Genomic DNA, 17,281 nt, shown 5'->3' with positions numbered 1-17,281 from the left:
CCCACAAAAGCAACCCCAACACAAGAAATTAAAAAAACACAAAAAACAGATAGATGATCTGGACTCCCCCTTTTGCCAAGCTCCTCAGTCAGAAATTCCTATGCTAGCCAATAATTAAGGTATAGATGAGCTTTATGATTTATCATATGTTCTCATGTGTAATATATGATGGGTCCTTGAAGTAGCTCCATGAGCTTGGACGAGCAGTTACTTTTCTCTTGATCCCCAGTTTACACCGGAGGACACGAGATTGTGATTTGCTCCAGGTTAGAAAGTGGCCGTTAGTAAGAGACAGATGGAGCATTCAGACTTTTGACTTGGAGTTCTGTACTCTTTTATTATGAGCTCTTGGCAGTGTTTATACTCATTTAAAAATCTGGATAAAGGTGCTCTGATTTTTTTTTTTTAAAGAATCATGTTAGTAAGAGAGTTCGAGCTTTGCTTTGGGAAGCTTCGATCAAATTATGGTTGGATCTTTGGCTGATCTTAGGGTCTCATTTGAGCTGTAAGAGCAAATAGAAGGATGCTCCTCTTGCTTTAAATAACTAGTAAAATTCAAACTGGTAGATAGGCTCAGCTGTGGGATCAAAAACGGTTTACAGAAACCTTTAGGATGTTTCCGTTTGTCTGAGTGTTTTAAAAATCAGCTTAATTGAGGTTGTCTGAAGGTGTTTGAGTTTCAGAGATGCAGTTGTGTATTTATACTTCACTGTGATTAAACAGATGGACACAAACATCCCTCCTTCTCCCCAAAACCCTAAATCCCACGGCTGTGGCTTTGACTAGAAGTATGAAAACACCTTTTTATTCATAAGACTCAAACCAGGCGCATAGTGGATCTTGTGCAAGTATGATGAAGAAAATACTTTAAAATGTTTTAAAGCTAACTGGGTAGGTACAGATAAATGTTTTGTTACTAACACATTAGAAAATAAAAGTAAAGTGGGTGATTAAGTGTTTGAAGAGGACTTTTTGGCTTCTTCCTGACTTATCAAAACTATTGATTTAATAGGTAGATCTCAAATTGAGCATGTCCAGAGGAGCACAGATTCTAAAATAGTGGGTCCTAAAATAAGGCATTTTAACTGATAGAAAATGAGTGCTCTTTAAGTTGTTACCCCTTGACTGTAATGTAGCCTGTACACACTGAGGTAGTCAGTTTTTCAGCCAAGCTGAGCAAGCCTCGCAGTGTCCTGGAGGGCCTGGGGATCAGGTCACTGATAGGGCGGTGGTACCTGCAGGAACTCGGAACCTGGTCCTGAGGGCCATGGGTGCTACTTAATCACAGCGCTGTGTCTGACAGACCACTGGAGGTTAGGCAGAGCTTCCGCCTCTGGTTCTGGGGCCTTGAAGATTTCTTCCAAGCCTCTGGTGCCTCCTCCCTTAACTAACTTTTCTAATGATAGGATTGGGGGATAGGGCTCTGAGAATTACATGCCGTTTGAGCTTCCCCAGGCACCATTCACTTAGACTGACCTGGGCATGACTTGCTCTAGAGGAAGCTGGGAGTTTTCTTCTTTCTGCATGCCCTTCCCAGTGCTTCTCTGATGTACAGAGAGTGTTTTCTTTCCTTTGGGTGTGTGTTTGCACATTTCTTGCCAGCACTGTCTCCAGACATCAGGGCGTTTGCAGGCTTGAGCTGGGCAAGGCTCTCAGCCAGCCACCAGCTGGGGGTTTTCTGGTGGTCTTTCCACCCGCGCCCTGGGAAACCAGCTTTTCTCACAGTATCTCGGTGGAGCGGCCCAGCCATAGTTTGGAACTCCTTTTCAGGAACTGGCTATGCATCTCCAGAAAACACTCGTGATCTTTGGTACCAAGTGGCTTCTGTTGGGTGCTTTCCCCCTTCCTCAGCCAATTGCCAGTCTCCGATTAGGGGTTTGGTGTTTAGAGGATTCTCAGAGGAGCTATTGATCTGGCCAGTTGTGTCTGTCCTGTAATTCTCTTCTTGCTTAAAAAAAGACTATACTTTCTTATTAGAAATCCAGTGTCCATCGGTATTAATTTATATAGTCATTTCTCAGGCCCTTTCTTGTCTGATATTAAGGGTTCTGCAGAGATTGGCCACTCTGGGCTGATCTCACAACTTTGAATGGAATTCACTCTGGTCTGATTGACCAGGCCCCCAAAAGTGCACCTTGAGGCCTCATGCTCTGATCTGAGTCATTCTCTTTCATGTGGGGATAATGTTCTTGGGCCTGGTAGTACCCGTAAGAGACAGAGGTTCATCTGTTCTCCTGAGTACCTTTTGGTGAGTACTTCAGCAGCCATGGTCGGAACATTCTCCTGGCTCTGATTTGGAGACAGTGAGAGTGTAGGTGGGCACAGCAGCAGATTCCTCAGGTTCAAAGAGGGCCCCGAAATGGAATCAATTACCAACCTCCTCCTGCCCCTTGAAGTCCATGGAGCCACGAGAGTCTCCCTGTGATCACATCTCGAGCAGGCTGCTGGTCTACCACTGTGAGCACTCCATCTACTTCTTTCAAGCTGCTGAGTGTGGACTCTACGCCTGGCTGGGGCCCTTACTGTTCTTAGCCCTAGGCCACATCGGGGTAAAGATGGGCCTGGGCCTGCCTGAGCCCCTTCCTTGTCGGCCCCTTTTTCTTCCATGCTCATCAGCTCGAACTGTGATCCCCCCTTTGCCCGTGGAGTCCATCTAACACACTGTATTAGCTTGGGCTGCCAGAACAAAGTGCCACAGACCAGGGTAGGCGGCGGAGGCTTAAACAATAGACACTTATTTTCTCAAAGTTCTGGAGGCTGGAAGTTCAAGATCAAAGTGTTATTAGCAGGGTTGTTTCCTCTGAGGCCTCTCTCCTTGATTGTAGATGGTGCCTTCTCATTGTGTTTTCACATGGTCTGCACTCTGTGTTTGTCTGTGTCCTAATCTCTTCTTATGAGGACACCAGTCATATTGGATTAGGGCCCACTCTAGTGACTTCATTTTAACTTAATCACCTCTTTAAAGACCCTTTCTCCAAACACAGTCACATCCTGAGGTACTAGGGTTAGGACTTCAACATATGAATTTTGGGGGCAATGCAATTCAGCTTATATCACACACTCTATTATTTTTGTCTGAACTCCCATGAGTTCAGCCTGTGCCTGCATACAGAACTGTGTGTCTTGATCAACGCTGCATGGAATTTGAAAAAATAATAAAATTTACATAAGTTTGTAATATATTGGGGACATCTGAGAATCTTTTTCTGTATGGTAATTATTGGTTTTAGTGCTGTCATGTTTCCTCTTTTTAAACCTTTAAAAATATGTAGTTACTTACTATACACTAACTATATAGTCTGTTTTATTGACTTTATTTTGTGTGTGTTTCTTCAGATAATTTGAAAGGTTTACAATCTGCTTTTGGTTTATAACAACTGTATAACTTTAATATATACTCTATCCTATTTCTTTAATGTACTTACTGACTCACCACTGTGAGCCGTGACAAAATTATTCTGACAAGTGATAATCTTAACAAAAACAAGTAACATTTATTATGCTTTACAAAAATAAAAATTAACCCTCTCCACAACCCTGCATTGTAAGATATCTATTATACACATTTTAAAGGTGAGGAATTCATAGAAAGCTTGCTCGAGGCCACTTGTTTTAGCACCTAGCAGAGTCGGATTCTGAAGTCCTGCCCCTAATCTTGTGTTGTGGGGCCTGCATGTTCCAGGTAGCCGCCAGCACTGCCTCCAATCCCTCCCTTTTACTTCTTTGAAGCTGAGTTCCCTGGAGGGGAGAATTCAGAGCTGCTATCTTAGGTGCTTGGACCTGCCCTGGGGTATCTGCAGGGTTTATTTAGGCCTACCTGGGCACTCATTCAAACGTGGCTCTAGAGTCCCCTGAATGTAGCCTGTGGACACCATCCCAGACAGGAAATTTCAGAGGTGAGTCAGGACCAGGGCCCTGGGGCATCTCCCTGGGTCTCCAGAAGTAGCCTTCCATGGCTCTCAGATGGGCCCAGCTGGGTGGGGGCAGCTCAGCAGCCATCAGATCCCTCTGTGTGTGTCTACCCCTGCTTGAGGGATCCACTGAGGCACAGTGGGGTGGTGACTAGCATGGGGTCCTTCATCTTTAGCACTTATGTTAGCAGTACCATAGAAGGGAATCAAATTCTTTTTACCTCAGTGTGGTGGTAGCATAGAGGGGCACAGTGATAATCACAGTGCATGACCACCTGTCCTCTGGGGCAGGGGTCCCCAACCCAGGGGCCACAGACCAGTACCGGTTTGTGACTTGTTAGGAACTGGGCTGTGCAGCAGGAGGTGAGCAGTGGACAAGAGAGCAAAGCTTCATCTGTATTTGTAGCTGCTCCCCAGTACTAGCATCACCTCCTCAGCTCCACTTTAGATCATCAGGCATTAGATTCTCATAGGAACACCGGTCTCTGGTGCCAAAAGGGCTGGGGACCGCTGCTCTGGGGGACTTCTGGTGAGGAGCACCTTAGCAGCAGTATCAGCCAGGCTTTAACCAGAGAAGCAGAACCAGTAGGAGATACACACATAGATATAAATGTATGTCATACACATAGACATACACACATGTAGACATAGGCACACATGCACATATATACATAGACATATGTGTAGACAGACAGATTCATAGACTTACACACAGTGCACAGACACACACAGACATATGTAGACACATAAATATATACATTTTTATTTATTTTTAATTAATTTGTTTTAGGTGAGGCAACCCTTCATTGACCTCACAGATTGTAATCTTGTCAGTTTACAATCCCTTATTTATTTATTTTTATGCCTACAGCACCTGGTCTTCCTAGGAGGTCTCCCATCCAAGTACTAACCAGGCCTGACCCTGCTTAGCTTCCGAGATCCGACGGGATCAGGCTTGTTCAGGGTGGCATGTTTTTTTTTTTTTATTTTAATACAGGGAATTGGTCTTTTGCCATTGAGGGGTTAAGCTGTCTCTGTGAGGCTGTGGTCTCCACAACTGATGCTGGAGTTTGAAACCCACAGGGCAGCCCAAGTCAGGAAGGAAATATCATGAGCTGGAACTCCTCAAGGACAGACTGAGATTGCCTCTCACCTTGGTGGTGTGGGGGTCCTGCAGAAGCCTGGCCCTTTGTCACAGAGTGAACCACATAGACCTGGCTTAGGCATCAGAGAAGCTGAGTGGGGTCTGGGGGAGGGTGGGGTATCTGTGGCTGGGCCAGTGCTTCATGCCAGAGAGGGAGTCAGCACGTCAGCAACAACGTGCATGGCTTCTGTTTCCCTTGTGCCCTCCAGACCTCTCAAGAATTTTCCTATGGTCTACCCTAACCAGTACATACAAGACAGTGAATTCTGGGAACTGAAGTTCAGCATCGCCAAGTTGACACATTAGAAATCCATCACACCACCAGAAGGTTGGGTGAACTGGTGGGAGGACAGTAGATACGGGAGTCAGAGCGATCTAAATTTACGGAAATAACCTGATTTGTGCCTCTTCGATGAAAGAGGAATAATAATACAAATCCCCCCTTTAAAGAGGGTCATTAATTGGGTATATTAAATGGAATTAAGGATGTCAGGTGTCTCACTTTGCTCCTGGACCTAGGGTAGTAATCTCAGGCCTTGTACAGTTTTTGACAGTATCCAAGAACACAATATCACCACATAAAGTTTCATTCTGTCACCTCAGTAAGTGGCTTCTTCACATAGGGCTTGTGTATTCCCTACATTAAATTTACTCCTAGGAAGTTGAAATTTCTTCTTGTTATTGTGAGTGAAAATTTAATTATGTTTTCAAATTGGTTATATATATGGTTTCAGAAAGATGTTAATAAATAGTCATGTTCTGTCTTTAATGAGAATTCCTCTGGGGTTTCATCATAACTCTGATAACTGGCTGTTGGTTTTAGATAGCATGTATATTTTCTATTTAGCATTTTAATATCCCTTTTATGTGTGTTTTTCTGTGTCCTCATGGAGAATATAAGATTAGACTGGTCCTAATACCGAATAGAAGTACTTTTGAAGCCACAAAAAGGTGTGGATTTTGTCAACTGATGCCTTCCTTGCAAGCATTTCTCAATCATACATTTTTTCATTTTTGAAATATTAATGTGATTAATGACATTAATAAATTTCCTAGCAGGGCAGATGTTGTAATCAGAGGCAGTTGGGTGGAAAGAGCATAGGCCAGAGTATCTGGAAACCTGGATTCTAGTCCTGGTTTGGTTCTTGATTACAAATTTGACCTTGGACAAGGCAGTATGTTTCATTATTCCTTTTAATAATGTCCTGCATCTCTGTCTCCTTATTTGTGAAATGGCATAGTTAGGTTTTCCCTCCCTTCTTACGAGTGAGTTAGAAGGATAGCAATGAATCAATAGTTCCTTCTTCTACACTTTTTAAAATGCTTTCCCATCTATAAAAGAACCATGAAAAGTGTCACATGAGGGGGTATTATGATCCTACTTAACATACCCCCATCAACCAAGAATTCATTTGTTCATTCACTCATTCATCCAACAAATATTTATTGAGCAACTGCAGTGTTCTAGGAATTGTTCCCAACATGGAGAATACAGCAGTAAACAAGGTAGACACAGTCCTTGCACAGTGGCGCTTACATTCCAATAAACACACACAATTTCACATATACATCAGCTGAGTGACACATACTATGAAGATATATATGAAGATATATAAAGCAGGGAGAGGGGATGGAGAGCAAGGCGGATTGGAACAGGCTTCCTTTAAGTGGGGTGGTCAGGGAAGACTTCTCTGAGGTGACATTTGAGTAGAGAACTAAATGAAGAGAGAGAATGAGCTGGATGAAGATCTGGGGGAAGAATGCTTTCCACAGAGGAAGAGTAAGTGCAAAGTCCCTGTGGAACAGCAGTGATGCCATGCAGCTTGAGTTGGGTAAACAGACAGGAGGTAAGGGAAAGGATTTGTAGTCTGAGTGGTCAAGGAGGGCCAGATACTGCAGGACCTCACGGGCTATCACAAAGACTCATTTTCTTTTTAAGTGTGAAGGGAAGCCATTGGGGGCTTGTGAGCTGTGTGTGACACGATCAGGTTTCTTATCCTAAATTGGTCACTGGCTGCCAGTGGAGAATGGATTGAAGCGGGTTATGAGTTGAGGCAAACAGATCCAAAGGGATGGTTAGCTCTATCTGGGATAATGGCAGCGGAGTTGGTGAGAAGCATCGGATTTGGGGTCCAGTTTGAAGGAGACGCTGACAGGATTTGCTGATGGATTACAAGTCTCATCTTAGAGACAGCTACTTGGCTTTTCCTGTGAGAAGAAAATGTGTCAGCTCCCCCTTCTACAGTCTGGGGAAATCTGGCTGCATTTTCCACAGCACCGTTGTGCTGAGTCGGGAGAAACTCTGAGGACCCCCAGCAACTCTCCAAACCTCTGGCTAGATGGAGAGATGAAAATAACTAAAGGGTTTAGATGTCCTTGGGAGAAATTCTGTTCCATGGCCAAGCCCAGAAACACTCTAGGGTTGATCCGATCCACGGGAGAAGAAGCTGCCCACACACCCCAGCCTCCCCGTGGGTCATCGGTGATTCGCTCGGAAAGAAAGATGAGCAAGTTGGCCGGGTGCCACCCTGTTACAGTCGGCGTTAGTCATGGGACATTTTGCCACGGGTGACATTGTGGTTAATTAATAAAAGACAGACAACATTTGGGAGGCATTTGCTTTAATTCGGGGCGTCTAGTCCTTCTGCAGGCAGCCCGTTGTGCTGTTGCAGCCTGAACCCACCCATGTGCTCCAGTGGGGCCAAGTTGCTAATTTATGTCCTTGTTCTTTAAACTCTCCCCCTAACTCCTTCCGAACTCTGAAAAGGAAGAAGTCTTATTTCTTCTTAAATATCACAGCTTCAAGTCTTCCCCACTGTTTTCTGCTGGTATTCCTTCCTTTGATCTTCTGTTGAAAATTAATTTCCTTCCCAGAGCTTAGGCATCCAGCTCTGAGCAGCGCCCACCTCCTTTGGCTGCCAGGCACCCCATCACCACGCCCCCAGGTCTGAGGCCTGGGGATGTTCTCACTGCGTCTATGTGCTCGCTGGGCACCGAGCTCAGAAGGAGGTACCAGAGCCTTGGATGGAAGGGAAAGAAAAAGAAGGCATTGTGCTGGCACTGCCGGGTTATTTCCCTCCATGTGGAGACAGGAAAGCACATGTTAAAAATAATATTAAAAGGTAAAATCAGAAACATAAATGTATACCAGCAGAACCTGTTGAGACATTCATAGCTGCTCCCTAACCCTTATTAGTTTAGGCCAGCTCAGTCCCTGGCCTTCCTTGTGGAGAACCAGTCTGAGTAATGGGCAGAGGGACAAAATTGGAGAGGTCTGGAAGTTTCAGGACGGAGAGAGAAAGGACTGATCTTGAACCTCTGTGTGTGAGGGTCTGTCTTCTGTCTGTGTTTTGTGGAAGGATGCCTGCTGGGGAGAAAGGCCCAACCAAGCTGGGGGTGGGGGAGGGCAAAAATTTAAAGTCCTTTAGATAAAGGGAGGAAGGAGATTTGCCTGTGAGTCAGATTGAAAGGGAGGATAAGATTTTCAGTTCTGCTCTGTGTTACGAATGTAGCCCCTCACCCTGCTTTTTAAAGAGATTTTAGTTAAAAATCAAATTGCTTTTGAAGTAAGTTTTGGTGACCTGAGTGATGTTTTTTCAAATGTGATATCATACGGAGACTGAGTTACAGCTCTAGACAAAGACATGAATGATGAGTGGCAATCATCTCTATGTGTACACATGTGTTTACATGTATACATATATGCAAAGTGGGGTGGGATTGAAGAGCAGGAATTCAGAATTGCTGGGTTATATGGTAATTAAGCTTTTGAGGAACTGGCAGATATTTTGCAAAGTTGCTCTGTAGTTTTGTTTTCCTACCTGTTTGAGGGTCTAATATCTACATCTTCACCAATATTTGTTACTATGTTTTTTTTTATTATAGCCATCCTAGTGGGTGTGAAGCAGTGTGTTCTATAGTTTTGATTTGCATTTCCCTAAAGGCAAATGACATTGAAGCTGTTCGTGTGCTTATTGCCTACTCTTATATCTTTTTTGGAGAAAGATCTTTGTCCATGTTTAAAAAATTGTTAAATAACAATTGTTTTTTTCTTATAAGTGTTCTTTATATATTCCAGATAAAAATCCCTTATTAGATATATGATTTACAAGTTTTTTTTCTTCCGTTCTGTGGGTTCCCTTGCTTATGCTTTTTATTGTAATACTTAAAATATTACCTAATCCAAAGTCATGAAGATTTACACTTGTATTTTCTTGTATAGTGTTAGCTCTTACATTTAGAACCTGAGCTATGTTGAGTTAATTTTTGTAAATGGTGTGAGAAAGGGGGACAGCTTTATTCTTTTGCATGTGGCTCTCTGTTGTCCCAGCATCATTTGTTAAAAAGATTGTTCTTTCCCCATGTATAGTCTTGGCATTTGTCATCGAGGCTTCTTTAACTGTGTTATTTATTTAAATCAACGGGTGGGGAAGCCTCTTGTCATGTCTGTCTACTGACCCACAGGGAGAAATCAAATCAATCAAGGATCATTTACATTAAAAGATGCCTTTCTTTGGAATTTTAAACAAGATTTCAATTAAAACTTTTACCGAAAATGAAAATAGGCAATGAACAATGCTGTTGAATAAATATAAGTAATGAAACACTGAGTTTTATATTCTGGCCCAGTTAAGGGTGAGCGGGGGAGGCACTTGGCCTCAGCTTGCTCTGGAATTCGATGGTCTGTGGATTGAAAATCAGAGCTGAGTGCACCAAGTGTGGGAGCCTGGACTGTGGGTCTGTGAGCACAGGATCCCCATGTCCCCCCCCCTCCCCCCACACTCTCTGTAATAGCTCCTCAGCAGCAGGAGGTCAGTGCAGGGACAGCGGGCAGAGGGGAGCAGTCATCTGTGGGACACTCCACGTTGTTTCTTGGCCTTGATTTAGGAAGGGGATTAGGGAATTGTTTCCTCTAGAAGCCTCCACCGCAGAATGGAATCAGAATGGAATCCTGGAGCGCTGTGGCCTCTGGCTCCCACGTGTGGGTTGGGTGGTGGAGCCGCCCCGGAACCTGGGGTGTGGGCCAGGAGGACGCACGCATAGCCTCATGTGTGACTCGGGGCCCCAGGCGGGGCAGGGCCGTGTGCTGGGCTCCCAAGCCTGGCCTGACTCCCTGGAAACTGGACCCAGAGCCCCTGCTGGCCCCGCTGCTCCTGGGAGTCCACCCAAGCTGAATACCCGAGAACAGAGGATTAGCTAAGCCCCAGATGTTTAGAGCCCTGACTCAGTATTTGCATGTGCTCTGTCGAGAGCTTATGTGGCCCCAGAGGTGGTCCTGGAATTGGCTCAGATCTTTGCATGGTTCTGGTGTTTAATCAGCATTTCCAGGGAGAGGCTTGGGGTTCTAGGGTTTACTCAGAGCTTTCTGCCCAGGTCCACTCAGCCTGGTTGTTGGAACTTGCCTTGTTTCAGGGCTTAGGGGCCTGGAGACAGGGCTCATGTCTTGGAGAGGAATCCAGTCAGAACTCTGGGTTAGGGACGTTCTCTGCCTAGGTCCAGCATTTCCCTCGTTCAGGTTAGTGCTTTAAAATCAAAGTTCTTAAGTAAGAGTTGTGTCCTCTAGCCCTGAGTCTCACCCTCTGGGAGTGCACAGTTGAAATGCTTTCAGGGACGTTGGTGTGGCTGTTGACGATGAGGGTTCTGGAGCAAAGAAAAAGTGAGCATTACATGCAGTCCTTCCAGCCCAGGTCTCCATCTGTGGAGCCAGTTAGCAAAGCCCCAGCCCCTGCCCCATTAGCCCCCACCTGGCCCAGTTCCATACCGCAGGCTGTGCAAAAGTGGGAGGGCTACATGGTGGCCCCTGGAAGCCAGAAGTTCTCCTGATGCAAGCAGAAGCTGGGTCCAGGAGGGGCTTGTGGAGGCACTGCTGCCTTCTTTCCCAGGGCTTCCTGAGTCACTGCTTAGAAAATAGCCCCAGTGTTCAGAGCAGAGCTGATACCCACAATCACAGAATGTTGGATTATCTCTGGTGTGTGGTGACTGATGCAGATGTCAGGGGACAGGTAGGTCACTAAGATCTGAGGAATTATGTGCCACTGGAAACAGGCAGCATCAGCGAGTCATGGGTACCATTATGCCCAGCTGGAAATCTGAAATCTCTCCATCTTGTAATGTTGGTAATTGATTCAAATCAAAAACAACAGCAAACAATGCAGTGTGCTGTTCAAAACCTACCAGTGACCTTGATCCAGCCTTCAGGTTGTATCCTTCTCCCAATCTGGTAAGCAACCTGCACTCACACCCCAGTTTCTAGACTTCCAAACCATTACTCTCCAGTCAGGAAATGGAGACCCCATGAAGTCAAGGAAGATCATCTGGCTTAGCAAGGAGCGAAGTCAGGATTTGAACCCAGAACCGCTGTCTCTATCTGCTCCGTTGTCACTGGGACGAGAATCCAGGTCTGCTGGGTTCTGTAGCATATTCCCTTTCCACAGCTGGGATTGGCGCCTGACCTTCAAAGCAGGGCTGTTGCTAGACCAGCAAGCAGCTTCCCTGACTTCTGTGGACTTTCCAGGAACAGGAGATCTTGAGGGTGGAGGAAGGCATGTGCTTGCATGTTCTTGCATGTTCTTGCATGTGCTCACAATTGTGCACATGTGCATGTGAATTCTCTCTTCCTCTTCTCCCTTACTCTCATTCATTATGGGTTTCCTCCCTGAGAACTCCGAGGAATTCCCCCAGAAGGAAGGTATTTGGAGCAAATGCTTTTTCTTGTCTGAGGATCGGCTCCCTTCTGCAGGAAGAGCCCATTTAACCCCTGCCCTCTCTTGAGTCACTGGGTCAGTCACTGCTGATGAGTTGGTGACCAGGGAAGGCCAATAGTGTTGTCAGGCCCAGCCCCTGTTGTGGGCACCCTGTGGGTCAGGGGGCTTCTCTGAGATGGTGAACCAGGTGACACATGAGTCTAGGCTACAGACTGGCGGCACCCACAATGGTCAGACCATAGGAGCTCACAGAGTCTAACTCGTCCAGCTCCCTCTGGCTCTGTGATATAAATTGGGAGGAGGGTTTGGGTATGTGTAAGGGTGGGAGAAGAGGAGGGAAGTGTTAATAAATAAAACAGGGTGGAGGGCTTCTAAAAGATTTACTAGCTAAATATTTTCCGGATGTTTTCCTAGGCCTTTAAGGCTGATCCAGAGGAGGGCTTAACAGGACTTCAGTGGTCCCTACTCTCAGCCAACCCCTCATACCCTGGCCTCATTCCCAGCACCACCCAGATCCCACCCACCCCCAGTTTCTCCATCACGATTTACTCCCCTCTTTCATTCTACTGGGAAAGAAAGAACAATTTCCTTGCTTTCCTGGTTTTAATCATACATGTAGTTACACAACCTGTTTTCTTCTTTAAACATAATATTTTTGAATATCTTTCTCTGTCACTAAGTGTATCTAAAGCCTTTTTTTTTTTTTAAGTATTTGCTATTAGTTCATTATATGAATGAACTATTTATTATTTAAATCCCCTAGTGATGGACACTGAGATTACTTTTTTTCCCCCACTCTTATTAAAATTACTGAAGCTGATATTCCCTGTGATGTCATCTTTTTGTGCTGAGATTAATTTCCTGGAAAAAAGAGTGCTATACCAATTTTTTAGCCCTGGAGAATACCTGAAGCCCCATTCTCTGGCCAAGGCTAGGATTTGGTGTCCTAAAGGGAGTTCTTAATGGGATCTGTCGTGACCTGCCAATGATGTTGTGGAAGCTAGATGAGAGGGAGGCCACGTCTCTGCTAGCGGGGGCTCATGTCTGTGTGTGGGGTGCATAGGATATCTTGGTTCCCTCCTTTGGGATTTGGTAAGGGACTATTGTGGAGGCTGTCTTTCCTCTAGGGCTTTGTTCTGGGGGTCTCATTTAGGACCCCTGCGTGTGGCCCGAGTTCTGCAGTGTGAGTGAGGGGCATTCTGCCCCGGACCATTCATTTGCTTTCACTCTTGGACTGGCCTTTCCTTGTTGGAGGCTTGTGCAAGGCCACGCCACGAAGGGCCGGTTGGAGCCGGGAGCCATGTGGGGAGCCCTCTTGGGCACAGTGACTGCTCTGTTTCCTCCTCCACCTCGCCAGGGGCCTCCATTCACTGCAAGGAGAGTCACGCATTTCCCCTTGAGATAAGAATAGAGCCTGACTGTGCCCCAGGACAGAGTCCAGCTTCTTCAGCTAGCCCTTCGAGGCCTGGCAAGGGCTCCCAGATGGTACTGGCATGAGTGGGCCCTGGCTGCCTGCCCCGCCGGCCACTTGTGCATTGTGTGGCTGGGACACTGGGTACAGTGTGCTCGCGTGGACTGCCGCCTCACCCCACCACTGTCTCCATGCTCTGCTCAGGATGGTGGGTCTTGGCCTGGAATCAGCTGCTGCAGGGTTCTGCTGTGCCCCTTCCCTTCTCTGGGGCCTTGGACTCTACCCTCCAAGCTTTGAGAACTCCCCTGAGTAGCCATGCCTGTCTATTCCTGGACCGGGGAATAGAGCCCTTGCTTGGAGAGGGGAGCAAGCTGTAGGAGAGGGCCTGCAGTTGGATGTTGAAGGCAGCAGCCTAGGGACCCCAGTGGCTTCTTTCTGCAACCCTAAGGAACAGGAAACAAGAACTGGCAGGGGCCACAGTTTGTGTGAGTGGTGACTGGGTGCTGGGACTTCCACCCTTAGCCCCACCTGTCTTTGAGGAGGGAGCTGGAACAGCCTGTGTTAGTTCAACAGCAGGACTGGACCAGGTGTTGTTAACCGGGGTTGGGGGTAGAGGGCAGCAAGGGGTGGAGCGTTCCTGGCTATCCTTGTGATCATTTTGGGCGATCCCTAGTGTACATTTTAGTTTCCATATTCTGAGGTGAGGCTCCTGGAAGTGTGGTCCCTGGACCAGCAGCATTTGCCTTAGCATCACCTGGGAACTCGCTGGAGATGCATGTTCTCAGACCCCACACCCAGACCTGCTCAGTCAGAAACCACGAGTGTCCCCCGCCTACCCGCCGCATCTATGTTTAAGGAGCTCTCCTCCAGGCAATTCTGCTGCCATTCCAAAGCTTCCTGGACCACTGCTGTAAGTAGGGTGTTTGAAAAACAGCTTTCAGTGTTTTCCCTGTGTTTGACAGGTGACTCAAACTGAGTGTTGAAGGCCACAAGCTACCTACAGGGTGTGTGCCTCATCTAAAGGCATTCAAATAAAGAGATATAAAAATATTTGTTTGAACACAGAGTCTGCCATTTGGCCTTAAAAAAGTGAAGATCTTTAATCTGCACATGTTCACATATTTCAGTTAATTCCATAGTGGTATGATGTTGTGTTTTAAGTATATGGGTGAAAAAAAGAAGGCTTGTGGTCATAAATAACGTGGTGTAGTGGAGATGTGACTGGGAGCTGGGGGCTTTCCACCCTCCGTTCTGTGGCTGTTAACCAAACCTGCAGTCATCAACCCTAAGGTAGGGAGGTGATCACGCTGCCCTTCCGGTGGGGAGCTCCTGGTAAGCCAGGCGCCAGGTGGCTCCTTGCCTGGTTTGGAAAAAGGAGTGTGTTTTTGAGTAGGGCCACATAAATAAACCCAGGTGTTTGGGAAAGTGCCTGGAGTGAAGGTTATCTGGGTTCTTATCTGAACATGCCTGAGACTGAGGAGAAGACGTGGGTTTCTAAAAGATGCTGGCTTAGGCACTAGCTACTTTTCCAAGGAGAAAGCACTGTTTATTTGAAAGTCTTCAGTGGGCAGAGAGGGTGAGCGAAAACACAGTGGCTGGCTGTTTTTGAGGCTTTAGGAGTTTCCAAAGCACAGTCCTTTGGGTGGGTCTGGGAGAGTGGTGCTGCTCCTGTTTACAGATGAGAAGGCGTACTTGGGATTCAGGTCACATAGCTAACTAGTAAGTTGTGTCCTCCGACGTTCTTCTCTCTCTCGCCACCTCCGAGCACCACCGAGGGCAGTGGTGCTCACACCATTTGGAGAGCGGGGCTTCGACTGGTGGACTTTGCATGGCTGGCTTCTCGGTCATATCTCAGTGCCATTGGTGAGAGGTAAGGATGTCACCACATGCTTTTGGAGGCTTTGTGTCAAGGGGCCACAGAGCTCCAGGTAGCCATAGATCTGCCTACTACCTCCTCCCAAGTCTTCCCCCATGACAGTTTGCCTCAGTGGTTTCTGAGATGACTGTGCTGTGCTTGGGGGAAGGTTGCTGAGCTCTTTTCTGAGGTGCTGGTGGCACCCAGGAATCTTCTAGTTTTCTGAGACTTTGTTGGGATGAAGGAGGTAGGAGAAGCATATGAGAGAGGTTAATGAGGAATAAGAAGTAAGCAATCTCAGTGGTATAAGGGCAGATTTTTCAGTACCTTTGTACATACCCACCAATAAATGTGTGGCCTCATGTATGGATAGACTATTTTAACACAGATTTGTCGATTGAAAAATATTTAATAAAAGATACCATTTACTGTTTATCAGGCACCATTCTAAAAGCTCATTTAATCCTCACAGCAAGCTCATAAATATTGCCAGGCCCATTTTACACATGGGGAAACCGAGTCACAGAGGAGTTAAATCATTTCTTTAGTGTCACCCAGCCAGCGAAAGGGTTTGTACCCAGGCCATCTCTCTCCAGAGCCCCTGATCTAAACGACAGCATACTCCTTCCTTCAGTACCCCCATCCCATGGAGGAGGAGGGGAGGACCCCTTCAGCCCCTGCAGCTCTGTCAATACCCCATCCTAAATGCATCTGCTCACTCAGTTTGAATAAGGAGATGGTTTCCAAGTTTGGGGTCCCAGTAGGCCTTTGCTTCATGTAGCTATTGCGAAGGGGAGGAAAAGATGAGAATGAGAGTAGTCGGGGAGAGGCACCCACATAGCCTCCTTGCCTACATGTCTTCTTCCTCCACCCCCATGCCCACCTGTGAAGCTGGTGAGGGATGGAGGGCTCAGAGCAGCTTTGTTGAGAATCATCTGTTTGCTTTGAAGAACAGAACTTCCACTTGTGGTCTGGGATTGAGTCCTGGTCTAGCTGAACCTTTAGGGGAGACACAGTATTGGGAAAGAAAAGTAATAGTGCCCCATCTTCTCAGTTTCCCACAACTCTGGGGGGAGATGAGATTGGAACAGTTTATGGTAGGGCTGAGGGAGGTGGATGACACCAGTTCCTGGTGGCTGTTCCTTTGCATTGGTGGCTGTGTCATCCACTGGGGCCTAAGGCCAGCACTGGTCCAGCTGGCTCACTGCTGGACATGGAGTGGAAAGAGATGGAGGGTCCAGCGTCCAAGTCGGGTATGCACCAAAGGTCAGTCTTGACTTTACTCCAAACAGGAAGAGCCTTTATGCTTGGCTCACTTGTAGTTCCTTGATGGTTAGTGCTGCTAAGAGTTCCCACTTGTGGTCAGAGGTGTGAGCTGCCAAACAAGTTTAATCTTCTAGCTGCCAAACCAGCCTAGGTGTGACATCCCTGCTCATCTTCTACTCCCAGGCCACTGTGGCCCTGGGAATGAGCGTAGCCAGGGAAAAGGAAACAAAGTCTGCCCAACAGAGATGCTCAGATCAGAGGAGATGGCAGCCTGCCCGGCCCACTCAGTACTGTGGTTGGCACTTCTGAGAAGATGTTTGGTCTGAAGCATGGAATAGACAAGGTAATTGAGAAGGCCCTGAAATCAGTAGATGCTTTGGGATAGTGACCAGCAAAGGTGTAAGGACATTCTGTGGGCAGCTGCCAAGGAAAACGCTGAGTTTCTGGTGACTGAGAAGAGAACACTGTTAACTGCCCCAGGTTGTAGTGGTAATGGTGGTGGTGGTGGGGAGATGTGAAGTAGGAGGAAAGAAGTGGATGGGGCTCTTGATGAAGAATCAGACCCTCTTGGGAGGGACCTGCAGCTCTTTGTTTCATCGTGTTTCGTGTTTCATTTTGATAGGCATGCTTATAGGAATCCTATGAGACAGTGAGTTTCTGCTCATTCATGACCCTTCTAGAATTAGTTGTCTTAACATTTATCTTCCTGAATAGAATAATAAGCTTTATGAGAGGAGGCAATGCCTGAGGCAGGCCTATGGTGAACATTCAGTAACTATTTGATGAATTAATGAATGAATGGTGGAAGAAAGGAAGTGAGCAGAGGAGCTAGAAAGATCTTCATCCGTGACTTGGAAGCAATGATAACATCTCGATGTATTTAAAATTGCCTCCCTGCCCCCGCCCCAACTCCTGATTCTCCTTACTTTATTCTATTTTTTTCTCCATTTTAATATTCTTTATGGTTTTTATTTTTTGGCTCCCTCCCCA

At 46.5% G+C, this 17,281-nt stretch overlaps 1 protein-coding gene and 1 pseudogene across 1 annotated transcript in view; one reads left to right on the top strand and one right to left on the bottom strand.

The window, feature by feature from the left end:
- GAS7 (growth arrest specific 7) overlaps positions 1–17,281 on the top strand; it is a 202,123-nt gene that overhangs the window by 34,994 nt on the left and 149,848 nt on the right. The window lies entirely within an intron of this gene.
- On the bottom strand, positions 4,784–4,883 carry LOC112471432 (annotated as a pseudogene).

This window comes from Pteropus alecto, unplaced genomic scaffold, assembly GCF_000325575.1.
Source record: "Pteropus alecto unplaced genomic scaffold, ASM32557v1 scaffold398, whole genome shotgun sequence".
NCBI lineage: Eukaryota > Metazoa > Chordata > Mammalia > Chiroptera > Pteropodidae > Pteropus > Pteropus alecto.
The sequence above is the reverse complement of the archived record's forward strand: the minus strand, read 5'-3'. Positions and strand labels throughout refer to the sequence as shown.